Source organism: Bufo bufo, chromosome 1, assembly GCF_905171765.1.
Source record: "Bufo bufo chromosome 1, aBufBuf1.1, whole genome shotgun sequence".
Lineage (NCBI taxonomy): Eukaryota > Metazoa > Chordata > Amphibia > Anura > Bufonidae > Bufo > Bufo bufo.
This window is the reverse complement of record NC_053389.1, coordinates 290,300,728-290,314,474: the sequence shown is the minus strand read 5'-3', so window position 1 is coordinate 290,314,474 and position 13,747 is coordinate 290,300,728. Positions and strand designations below refer to the sequence as shown.

The following is a 13,747-nucleotide window of genomic DNA, read 5'->3' as shown; positions in this document are numbered from 1 at the left end:
TTTAGCACAAATACACGCTTTAGGCCACAAAACTGGCACAAATAGCTTGATAAATTCCCTCATATACTAGTTCTTTTGTCAACATCACGGAAAGCTTTGAATATAAACACTGTGGCCCTGATTTATAAACGGGGGACAATATGAAGTTTGTCTTCAGGTTTGTCTACTTGTGTAAATGTAACAGTCTGTGAGACAAATTTATGAAAGTGGGGCACAGCACTTGTTGAATTTAGCACAGGCCAAACTATAACGTTCTGACTTATTTTCACCCCCCACAGCTACGGCAGGTCAGGAGAGGAGAGCAGCTGAAACAATATTTTGGGACATTCCCTATAATAAACACGGCCAAAAACCAAAGTACTCCACAAGAACGCCCACAAAACAGCTGGATTTCTAAAATTGACTTAGGGTACTTTCACACTTGCGTTGTTTGATTCCGGCAGGCAGTTCCGTTGCCTGAACTGACTGCCTGATCAGGCAAACTGTATGCAAACGGATGTCATTTTTTCTGACTGATCAGGCATTTTTCAGACTGATCAGGATCCTGATCAGTCAGAAAAATGCCTGATCAGTCAGAAAAATGCATTGCAATACCGGATCCGTTTTTCCGGTGTCATCAGGCAAAACGGATCCGTTTTTTTTTTTTTTTTTATTTTTAAAGGTCTGCGCATGCGCAGACCGGAAGGACGGATCCGGCATTCCGGTATTTTGAATGCCGGATCCGGCACTAATACATTCCTATGGAAAAAAATGCCGGATCCGGCATTCAGGCAAGTCTTCAGTTTTTTTCGCCGGAGATAAAACCGTAGCATGCTACGGTTTTCTCTTTTGCCTGATCAGTCAAAACGACTGAACTGAAGACATCCTGATGCAAACTGAACGGATTACTCTCCATTCAGAGTGCATGGGGATATGCCTGATCAGTTATTTTCCGGTATAGAGCCCCTGTGACGGAACTCTATGCCGGAAAAGAAAAACGCAAGTGTGAAAGTAGCCTTAGAAGTAGCATAAAATAACATTGGCCTGTCACAGACTATTGATCAATGAGTCTTACCAGTAAAATGACAAAGGGGAACCTATGGGTGACAGGTGCACTGTATGCCATCTGTCAGAGGAATCCATTTGATGTATATATCCGAGAATATATCAGTGAATACGTTAACGGAGGCTATAAACGTGACATGAATCATTTTCTATCTGTAGTACTGGTTATCCATGGACACAGAGTCATGGTACGCCTTCCCCCATACCCTTCTCAGCCCCTACTTCTGCCCTGGTGTCTGTATGTATGCAGCTCCTCTCCCCTTGCCATCTTCCTTCTGTGGCACTAGCTTCATCAGAAGGCAGAAATGTTTTTTCCAGTGTCCACGCTAGCGCAGCTACAGTGCAGAGCTGATGCTGTATAGCAGCATCATGCCCTGGTGGGGCGCCAAGTTCTGATGGAGGAGGGAGATATGAGCAGGAGGGAGGAAGGGACTGTGAGAACGGGACAGTACCTGGTTAAAGTATGACCCCTCCCTTTATAGAGCTAGGTTCACATCACCACTTTTTTTCCATTGTTCTGCTATGATATAGGAGCATCCATCAAATGATGGAAACACGTGGCACTCAACTGACCCTTTTGACTGTAAAGGGGTCCATCGAGTTTTTGTCACTTAGAGCATGCTTAATTTTGTCCACCCTGAGGAACTGTGAGAGAGGGCATAGGAGAAGGACACTAAGATGGCATCAACAAGAGAGGTGAACTGCCTGTAAGACCCTTCTGGTGGGTGGGTTCATAAAGAAACTTGGTGCAAGTGACTCCTAAGGATATATCTTCAAATGTCCTGTAAGGAGTCATGGGGGTGGAGCCATTCCTCTGAAAATTGAATATAGAACGATCACAGGGAGTTGGTGGTTTGGGGGCCTAAATTGTGATAGGCTACTTTTAACAGAGTTAAATAGTGCAGAATAATGGATTCAAATGTATATTAATGTTCATTGTGAACTGACCACTGCTGTTGCCCCCATTGTTTACACTGCCAAACAGCTGCAGAGGTCTGTATAAAGGTGTTTGTTAAAATCATGCTCATGGCTGTGTGAAACACATTATATACACGCTGTGGAGGTTCTTTGAATGAATACCTCATTGTGCCATAAGCTGTACATACCACACTGGTATCTCCATGCCACATCTATCGACACATGTCCTCTAAACACTAGAACACAGCAGCAGACTACACCGTTAATAAATATTGCATAGCCAAAACAGTAGATAACAGTCCAGTGTGTTTATAGTCCTTGAGTCCACATTTATTCTCCGAGTTTCACCCTCCTCCTCCCCTCCCTGACAGCCCCTCACCCCTCACCTCCGAGGAGAGAAGCATATGCTCTGTGGGACATTCTATGATATCCAGAGACAGCTGAGTGGGAAAGACAAGCTCACAAAGCTAACTACCAAAGGCAAATAAAATATTTAGGACTTCTATTGTTCACTATAAAATGAGTTCTGTCATATGTGTATAGGTAGCCAAATGGTGAGAAGGGGTATTAACAGGGGCGTAACTAACATAGCGGCAGACCATGCGACTGCTATGGGGCCCAGGGCAAGAGGGGGCCCAGTCTTAGTTGGAATCATCTCCTCTTCTACTGGGGGTCAAAACTTGGTCAGGACTCTACCCTCTAAAGCAGGGATGCTCAACCTGCGGCCCTCCACCTGTTGTAAAACTACAACTCCCATCATGCCCTGCTGTAGGCTGTCTGGGCATGCTGGGAGTTGTAGTTTTGCAACAGCTGGAGGGCCGCAGGTTGGGCATCCCTGCTCTAAAGGAACAACTTTTAGCAAATGAGACCTTCTATCTCTATTCAGCAGGACCTGCGCTGACGTCACCACACTCACCACGTGGTGAGCGCGATGACGTCAGCGAAGGTCCTTTTGCAGGTCCTTCAAGAAGAACAAAGAAGAGGATCCTGGCTGCGCGATCAAGTGGATGAGGTGAGTTATGTTTTTATTATTTTTTAACCGTCAATTGACATTATACTTAGCATTCTGTATTAGAATGCTATTATTTTCCATTATAACCATGTTATAATGGAAAATAATAAAGTAAATGGGGTCCCGGGTCATACCTCGTCTCCTTAGCAACCATGCTTGAAAATCGCACCGCATCCATACTTGCTTGCGGATGTGATTTTCACGCACCCCAATTTATTTCTACGGGGCCTGCGTTGCATAAAAAACGCAGAATATAGAACATGCTGCGATTTTCACGCAAAGCACAAGTGATGGGGGTAAAACATTGCTCATGTACACAGCCCCATTGAAATGAATGGGTCAGGATTCAGTGCGGGTGCAATGCGTTCACCTCACGCATTGCACCCGCGTGGAATACTCGCCAGTGTAAAAGGGGCCTAACAATACAGATCCACTGAACAGTGCGGTCTCCATTAGTTTAATCACAGCCTGCTGCGGCCCTTTTAGACATGTGGTACTCTAACGCAGCACAGCTGCGTGACACAACCGCGCCATGTGGTCGTACCCTAAAAGCTTAACCTTCTGCAAAGTTTGGAATTTTTCATTCTTCCAGTTCTAGGGAAGACAGTTAGAGGGCACGGTGGGTACAGATGGACATCTATATGCCATATCATGGCTGAGTACTCAGCTACCCTGTTCCTTCACCTGATGGAAAAGTTGCGGCTCTAAATATACAGCCAAGGTAAAGTGGCTTGTCAGCAGTCAGTGTTCATGTCATAGTGTGAAAGTTTGACAAGAAGTTCTATATTTGAGCACTAATCCAGTATAAATTCGGAGTCTTAGGGCTCGTTCACACGAACGTGTGAAGCCCGTGCCCGTGCTGAGGACTGCAAATTGCGGTCCGCAATCCACAGGCACCATCCGTGGGGCAGGCACATGGGGGTCGCAGACCCATTCACTTGAATGGGTCCGCGATCCTTCCGTTCCGCAAAAAGATAGAGCAAGTTCTATCTTTTTGCGGGGCGGAAGCATGGAATGGAACCCCAGAAAACATTCTGTAGTGCTTCCGTAGTGTTCCCATTTCAATGGGTCCGCAAAAAAATGTGGACAGAACGCATTGTTACAATGGATCCGCAAAAAAAAACGGATGCCATGTGCTATCCGCATCCGTTGCTCCATTCTGTGGTCCACAAAAAAAAATATAACCTGTCCTATTCTTGTCAGCGTTTTGCGGAGAAGAATAGGCAGTTATATCAATGGCTGTCAGTGTCGTTTCGCAAATTGCGGAACGCACACGGACGCCATCTGTGTTTTGCGGATCCACGATTTGCGGATTGCAAAACACACAACGGTTGTGTGCATGAGGCCTAAGGTTACTTTCACACTAGCGGCAGGACGGATCCGACAGGCTGTTGACTATAATGGGGACGGGGGCGAAGCTCCGGTGCAGCACGGCAGGGCATGGCGAGAGGCCGCCGGACTAAAAATTCGGACATGCAGTACTTTTAGTCCGGCGGCCTTTCGCCGCACACTGCGGCACGGAGAAATAGCGGCAGGACGGATCCGACAGAGCGAACAGCCTGTCGGATCCGTCCTGCCGCTAGTGTGAAAGTAACCTAAAGCCTCATTCACACGTCCGTGCTCAAATCCGTGAGCAGGTGGTCAGTGATGCATCCGTGAAGCTGTCCGTGAAGGATCCGTGTTGGGTCCGTGTGCCCGTTTTTTGCTGTCCGTGTTGCATCCATGTTTCACTGACACTAAACAGCTGAAAAATAATTTTCAAAGCATACAACGCACGGACAAAATAGAGCATGCATCCGTGCTGAAAACACGGACCCACGGACCGTGCTAAAACACTGATGTCTGAATACACACATTGAAATGAATGGGTCCACATCCTATTCGCAAAAAAAAAAACGGAACGGACACGGAAACAAACAACTTTCGTGTGCATGTAGCCTAAAATGAATGGGGACGTGTGCTGTCCGTGGAGAACACGTACAGCACACGTCCGTGGAACACTGGCGTGTGAATGAGGCTTAAGTCTGAGAGATTACTCCACTCTCAGGCATTCATTAGGTTCAGGAAATTAGCTAGGAGACAGCTGGTAGCTACACACACGTGTGTTGATCTATGGGGGATAATGTGACGTCACTCTCCCAAACATTCTACAGTAGGTTACAATGGGGCTCATTTATCAAAACTGTCTAACAAGGAAACTGTCTTAGCTGCCTATAGCAACCAATCAGAGCTCACCTTTCATTTTTTTCAGAACACTTTAAGAAATAAAAGGTGAGCTCTGATTGGTTGTTATAGGAAACTAAGACAGTTTTCCTGTTCAACAGTTTTGATAAATGAGGCCCAATGGGATAGATTTATCAAAACTGGTGGAAAGGAAAACTGGCTTAGTTGCCCCTAGCAACCAATCAGATTCCACTTTTCATTTTCCTAAGGAGCTCTGAAAAATGAAAGGTGGAATCTGACTGGTTGCTATGGGTAACTGCCAACTAAGCCAGTTTCCCTTTACGCCTCCCCCAGCGACTTTTTCCTGGACAGAGACAATCCTGAGCCATGTTTTCATGTCTGCACCCAGGCATGAGCCCATCTAGTAAATTGAATGCTGCAGTCTCTGTCAGGTGTCCAGATTTCCAAATTCACACAGAGCAGATCTGGAGATTAGCCATGAAGGAAGCAGTGACGGTTCTATTTATAGTGAGCTGTACGCCATGTTACAGACATCAGGAGACCTGTATTAACGGGTGATCACAGCTAAAAACAGGAAGCCTATATCTAATGTAGCTAATTTATGTCTTCTATCTATCTCTGTCTCTCTGTCTCTCATAGTGAACTTCTTCAAAAGTCCACTTTTGAGAAGACCACCCTTGATCTAGACCAGATTCCTTTATAATGGATTTAGAATTCACTGATATTTATCACACCTCATACCCAGTGGTCTAACTAGAAATGACTGGGCCCCACAGCAAATTTTCGAACGAGCTCCCCCAGCAACTTCTTCGCAGCTCCCGACTTCTGTGCAACCCCCACTTCTGAGGCTAGTCAAGATAACTGTCTCAGACGAGGCCTGGCAGCCAGTCTGTCCGTTTCCTACAGTGTCTCTGTATATAATGTCATTGTATAATAACGGTGAAGGGTCCAGACAATAAAATCTTTTAGTCCTCCTCCTGGGTGGGCCCCAAAGCAGCGGCTTCCCCTATAGCTACGCCCCTACTTATACCTTAAAAAGACCATCCCTGTAGAAGACCATTTTAACTCCAACTTCTGGTGGTCTGTCTGCCTCACAGGCTGATTTTAATTAGTGTCAGTACATAGTCAGGCCTGCTCCACTTCATTCACTGAAGCCATTGCACCAGGAGTGAGATAGTTTGTGGACTCTCACTGCAACCCTTGGTATGCATTGGCGGCGGTGATGCTGTGGAGTGGGCCTGCTGTGTAACCTACACTCCCTGAAGTGTATGGTAGCCGTCATGGCGCCTAACAGGTAGAATTTAGCGTAGGAACCCGTCTAATAGAGATTGCCTTGACGTTCGGCAGACAGGCTCAGATTATTTTGTACAAAACGATTTGCCAAGTATCTCTCACTTATTAGTGTAAGCACTTGTAATTTTTATGCAATTTTGTACTCTATATTGCAGTGAATTGTCGCATTGCATGTTGTTCGTCTTTTCATGTTTTTCCTTGCCTTCGCAATGTGTTCCTGCGGTTTGGTGTGCTGACTGACCCCCTTTTTTTGTTTTCCTGGTCATGTCAAAAGGACAAGAAGCGTAGTATAGCAGCTGCTATGGGGCTCAGCAGCTGAGGGGGCCCATCCCTGCTATTAAAAGATCCACTTCAGTGGAAGATAATAATTTAGTGTAGATGATAGGAGGGAGGGGGGGATAATAGAGTGAGATTTGGGTGTGAAAGTCAATTTAGGTAGAGCAATAGGTCAGACGGACAGTGAAATCCATAACTGTTTCCTATATCCAAAAACAGTTTCCTAAATTAATTTGTTACTGAAGATACTTTTGACCAAATGAAGCTCCATTCCTAGTTGTGTTATGAGGGCTACAGGGGATGGAGAGGTTACATTTAAATGTGCACACTTTGACCCTAACGGAGTCCAAAATTTCCCTCTACCTCATATTAAAAGACCCCTACTAAAAATTAAAAGTGAGAGCTGGGAGCACAGTTTAAGGTTTTACATTGGGCCCTATAAGCTTTTCCTCTGGTGATAGGTGAACAGGGGTGAATAGAAGAGTGTCTTCAGCAGTCTTGTGCCATACACACTGCTAAGGTCACTTGCTGTTGAGGTGACATCACGGCTGCAGCCGGCAAAACAGAGGCCATCCGGTAGCTGCAGTGCGAGATCTATCAGGTAAATAATAATCTATTCTTTAATACCGATCTTTCCTCTGAGTTGTCTGATTTCCTCTTGAAACTGGAAAATCCCTTTAAGTATTCAAAGAATACTTTGATAACATTTTGTCTTATTAGTGATACTTTGCCCTGTGCCCTCACTGCCCTGGGTGTCCTAGGTGGTGATCACCACTTTTAGTTGTTTCATTGTCCTTTCAATGAAACATGATCATCACCCCTATTCCGCCCATCACCGCCCTACATCACACACCCTGTTTAGGTGTTTTCAAACCTAAAAATAACAAAAATGACATTCATAGATAGTTGTTAATGGGTTAAACTGTGTAATGTTGGTATCATCAGGAATTCCAGAGTGCAAAATGGAAACATGAGTACCAAATACTTGAGCACAAATGGAAACTTGTATACAGCTTATGAAAAGTCAAGATGTTAGAAAATAAGCCATGTTCTTCTCTTCTAAATAGAGAATAGTCCCAGTCATGAAAACTACTTGGGCTGGAGAAACATGTGTTTCACTCCCCTTGACTTGAGAAAGGCCAGGAGCGCTTGTGGTTTTAAAGGTGGGAGATTTGCCAGACTTATTTTAAATATAGGGTCTAATGTAGCCTCAGCAACCACTCAGAGTTCAGCTTTCATAATGTAGCCTGCACCAAAAAAAAGTAATGTGAACAGTTGCAATGAGCGTGGAGACAGTCTTTGTAGTATTAATACCATATGACTCCAGAATCAGTGCAGCTAGAACAAAGGCCAAGAAAGAAATAGGCAACTCCTTGTCTGTTTCATGATAACCACTGTACGGAGCAGAATGTATTGGCTCCGATGAGCTCCTGCTCCATACAGTATTAGAATGAAGTTTAATGCGAATCGACTTCGGATGACTTGAATGTGTTCACGATCCACAAGATACGGCAAAAGATAGGGCAGGTTCTATCTTCTGCTGTAAGGAGGCACGGATTGAAATCCCACGGAAATAGACAGATGGGCATCCGGTTCTCTGCACCACAAAAGATAGGACACGTCCTAACTTTTGCCGTATCTTGCAGATCTTGGTCCCAGTCAAGTCAATGGGTCCACTCTGCAGCATGGAGTTTACATGGCTGGTGCCCATGTTTAGCAGACATGGGTCAGATACACCACGGTCGTGTGAATGTAGCCTAAAGGGGTTTTCGCATGAAGATATCCCCTGTCCATATGCCCTATGAAGTCCTTCTGTATGAGCCAGCATGGAGTGAAGTTCTATGATAGTGGCTTCCGTTCTGGTTGCTGTGGTCAGCATAGTTCTACGGATGGTCATTCATTTGAAATGCTTGGCTGGCTGCAGATTCTCACAGCAAAATCAATCCTTTCTATCTAATGAGAAAACTCCTTGAATAAATCATTAACATATCACAAGTGAACACAAGCCTTTGTATAGAGGATAACAATTCCTACTTAGAGATACATCTCTGGATCCTTAGGTGCTGCTCAATATCTAAATGTTTCACATCTCCTTTGTCATCCAGGTTCTCCCATTATACTGTAGATTCTTCCTAAAGATTAAGTAGACAGTAGATGAGATATTTCACGCTGTCTTGACATTTGCTGAGTGGTCTTTAATGGGGCTATGTGTAGGAATCTCAACAATCTTGAGTATATAATGTAAAAAAAAACTTGATTAAAGAGGTTTTCAGGGAAAACACATTGATGTTCTATGTTTAGACCCCTACCAGAGTGTAACTGGTGGGGGTGCAACCCATCAAATGGGACAGATCTGCAATACCAGGCATATTCACTTTACTTCACTAGAAATTGTAGAGGCTGCAGTACACTGTAACATTCTGCTGATCAATCCATGACACCTTCATAAGATCATAATTCTTTCTCCACCAAACATTGCAGAATGCGGCCTCCATCCACCAAACCAATATATCACTTCTATGGAGCCAGAGCAGCATGAAAAGAGTACAATATAGAACATGCAGCAGAGATGATGCGGGAAAAACAACACTCATGCACAGTACCCATTGAACCGAATGGGTCAGGATTCAGTCCGGATGCTATGTGTTTGCTATATACATCGCATCCAGACAGAAAACCTGCTCTTATGAGAGAGGCCTTATGGTAGTATCAGGTTCGCGTGTAGCTGATCGATCATGGCAACCCAATCCATGAAGCTCCTACTGGTGGTATTTCCAAGATGTCCTATGACATGCCATATTGAAAGTCACTCATCTAATAAGTAAGTCTTATTCTTGTATTGTTTGTCCAGGGTGATATATTGAGTATGTGCTTCTACTGGCAATGGAGGTGACTGAGATGGACAAAGCAACGGTTAAGAAGGGTTGTCCACCAGTGTTTGGCCATCTAATATATCTTAAGAACCCCACTTTTCTTAACCTCACAATACCCATGACAATATGCAGTTTGTCCTTGTGATGTCACAAGACCAAGTTGTCCATGACCTACAAGACGTCTATGTAGTCTGTATATGTGCAGATAATTGGAGAGTCTGAAGTCCTGGATTGTAGATGTACCCAAAGTCAAAAACTATGGACTCATCAATAGTGATGAACTGATGGCCACATTGTTTACATAGGATCTTAGGTATTGTGAACACTTTCACAAACCAGGAATAGTGAACAATTCCCAATTTACTTTGATATCTAGTGCTGTACAGAATTATGGTGATCTCCAGCAAACACCATAGGAGTACCAGCAATGGAAGTACCCTAACCATATTGACTTCTCACATCTTATGAGCTGAAGTTAATATTGTTGACAACCCATTATATTAAAAGAGAGATCTGGTGACTGGGTAGTGATAGCATTAATATCTGCAATGCATCCGTATCATGTGAGAATGTGATATATTGGGAATAAAAAGCACATGGGCAGCACGGTGGCTCAGTGGTTAGCACTGGGGTCCTAGGTTCGAATCCGACCAAGGACAACATCTGTATGGAGTTTGTATGTTCTCCCTGTATTTGTGTGGGTTTCCACTGGGTACTCCTGTTTCCTCCCACACTCCAAAGACATATTGATAGGGAGCCTTAGATTGTGAGCCCCATTGGGGACGGTTGGATGCTAATGTCCGTAAAGCGCTGCGGAATATAGTAGCGCTATATAAGTGCATAAAATAAATAAATTCTAGTATGAATAATGGATAGTTCAACTTTGCATTCATTACCCCATCCTGCCCAAATCTAGATGTTAGGCGAATTATCTGCATCCTGATATGACCCTTAGATTATACAATAAGGGTGGAGGCAACTATAGAGGGTTTAGATGTGGCAGCCACAGCTGTATGATTTTTTGTGCCACCCAAACAACACAATCGCCCAATAAACGAGCGATTGCCGACACCTTTTATACAAACGCTCTTCCCCGATCATCGGTCTATGTAAAAGGACCCGAAGACATCATGTCCACAATATTATCACATACTAAAGCGGCTGATAATATACATAATATGAACTAAAATATTGAATTTCAATGGTAAGATACAAAATGTATAAACGAATTTTGAAAATTAATGGAAAATTTATATAAATCACATTATTTCCATATAAAATCGGATGTAAATGGCTGGTATTTGTAGACTGCAGATAAGCTTCACATGATTAGGGTCTGCATATATCTCGTACTCTAATCACATCATATGATTATTTTACTGAATCAACTTTTATTTGTAAATCATTGGCATACATGAAAGAAAGAATGAAAAAAAAAAAAACATACTATGCCTTATTAGGACACATAGATGTAGCAGAGCCAAATGTATTTTTTAACTCCTCGATGGCTGCAGTGTTTGAACATTGTGATACAAACAATGCAGTGGTTTTCCTTGCAGTTTATGTAACAGCACAAATTAAAATGGTAAAATGAAGAGATGTGTTAAATGTCAAAGTCAGCACTGCTCCATCTGTATATGTAAGAGAAACCAAAAATGTACAGACAATTCTGGCATCATGGTGTGTAACATGGCATTAAAGGGTGCAATGAACTTGTCCAATGGAATTACTGTCTTAGGGCATTATCAGGCAGTGGTATTTTCACACGAATTTCGACACGCATTCTGCCTGCTTGTATTTCGCTTCCCATGTGAAAAAAAAGAAATTCCAGGCCAATTTTTGGCGCAGAATCTGTGTGGATCAGTAAAAAAAAAGACATAGATTGCATATTCACATGCCTTGCTTCTGAGTATAATTAAACATGTCCCAAAAGGCCCAATCACCACGTCAAGGTGACCTCTTTTTAAGCGGGTCCCTACTCTAATTTGGCACAGTTCCACATGACAACCACCCTCACCACAACACATTACCTGCAAGTAGCGACACCCAGCAACACAACAATCCCCCTATCAGGCTAAGCCCCCTTGGCACTGGGTCTCATCAACCCAAAGCCACCAGAGGTGAGCGTTTGTGATTTGTTGACATGGTGTAGTGCTGTATGGTGGCTGTTGTTGGGGTACTGTGCCTGTAGGGTGGTGGGGCCCAGTGCCATGGGTGCTTAGCCTGATAGCAGGGGTGTTGTTGGGCTGCTGAGTCTCACTATCTGCAGGTACTGTGTTATGGTGGTATGTGGCACTGCACTAAATTAGAGTAGGGACCCACCCATAAGAGGTCACCTTGATGTGGTGAGTGGGACTATGCATTTTGATCTAAACATATACAGAAAACATGTTTATAATTATGCATGTGGATGTACGATGCATGACTTTTTCTCTCTCTACAGATTGGCAGTACACAGTACGTGTGGAATCCATGGGGCGTATCAAAGATCTGATGAGCCTCATTGAACGGGGCTAGCCTGTGTGCAGCAATTCCACAGCTGACTCAAATTTCTAATGCGGATTCTGCTGCAGATTTTTCAGATGGCTGTGTGAACACACCCTATGATTAACAGAGTTTTTCCATCTTATCAAGTAATCCATTATCACTAGGATATCCCATCAATTTATCATTGGTGGGGTCCAACCTCTGGGACCCCCAGCGATCCTGGGAATGAAGGGGTTACAGTGCTGATTTACTTCACTGCCTTTCCCTGCACAGCTGTGCTCCTGGCCACCTGCTGTGTCCTGCATGCAGGGAGAACTTAGGGAGAGGCCCCCACTTTTCAGGTTCGGTGGGTGTCCCTAACCAATCATAATGTGACAGAATATACTAGTGATAAGATAGGACTTCCCCTTTAATAATGAAAATTAAAATCCGAGGAACACAAAGAGACACAAAAGCAAATTTTCTTTTGCCCTTCGATTGAATGCAATTTTGCCGTGCACTATATATATATATATATATATATATATAAATATATATATATATATATAGTAGATGCTTGGCTCCTAGAAGACTTTTAATTTTGGCTCAGTGCACCTTTCCAGTCCCTTAGCTCTTGTATCAGTGGAGACTGTACTGTATGCAGCAGGGACACACCCTGTCTACTGTACCATAGCGGATGATGTGTAATTGTGCCTCTCTTGGCATAAAGCACTGCCAATTGTTCGTGATATCACCAGTGATTAAATAGCAAATGGATATTATCCAAAAACGACCACGATTTTTAGGTAGTTCATTGAACATTAACCACACAGTTGTAGCAGAGCTGGATTTGTCACTGAGCTATCTTGAGGTTGTGATAATTAGGGTGAAGATAACTAAATGCTTTAATGCTACAAAACACATCATCAGCTCTGCTGCATCTAAAAACTTCTGCACTGCTATACTTCTATGTATACAATAGATATAAAAGTGTAAGAACTTTCTACGCCCCCAGTAGGTAATACGATTGACTCAGTTTAAAAGCAGGGTACTCGGTCAAAGAGAAAATGGCAAATCACACATACTTTCCTATTATAGCCACAGAGGAAAGCAGAGCAAACAGTTGAAGCAGTGTCTTGGGGAAAGAGGAAAGGTTGTGTGAATGCCCTTAAAGCCTAGGCTGTGTGCCAACCGCTCTACCCATTGTGTAAGTGCAAGAAGAAAGGTTTAGCTTAGGACTTACTTGTGTGAGGTGGGCTACAGGGCTTATGGTAGCAAGAGATGTGGCAGAGATCCTGGCAGAGAGAAGACTGGAGGATAAGAAAAGACAGCAGTCTGCCCTCCTACACTGAAGCAGCTGCTACCACTGCCGTCACTGTGATGTCACCACCAGGCTGCAGCCCTGGCTGTCTTCTGCTGAGGTCTAGGGTGACTACAGGGGGAGGGCCGGATCCAACTCCTTTATAATGACCCTTCTTGGGAAAGTAACATGACATATCTGCAGTGCCTATTGTTTCATGTACTCCTTGCATACCTAACTGAATGGAAGTCAGTCTCGGATTAATTACAGGAAGCTCATTTCCAACGCCATATGTTCCAGAGCACACAGTGATGCTTGAAAGTTGGTGAGCCCTTTAGAATTGTCTATATTTCTACATATATTTGACCTAAAACTACATCA

General features: G+C 43.7%; 1 protein-coding gene across 1 annotated transcript in view; it reads right to left on the bottom strand.

Moving 5' to 3' along the window:
• Positions 1-13,467, bottom strand: part of ANXA6 (annexin A6) — an 88,908-nt gene extending 75,441 nt beyond the window's left edge. Inside the window, exon 1 of the mRNA XM_040440363.1 lies at positions 13,310-13,467. The gene's annotated coding sequence lies outside the window, so the exon portion shown is untranslated. The remainder of the gene's footprint in view (positions 1-13,309) is intronic.
• Positions 13,468-13,747: the final 280 nt, after the last annotated feature.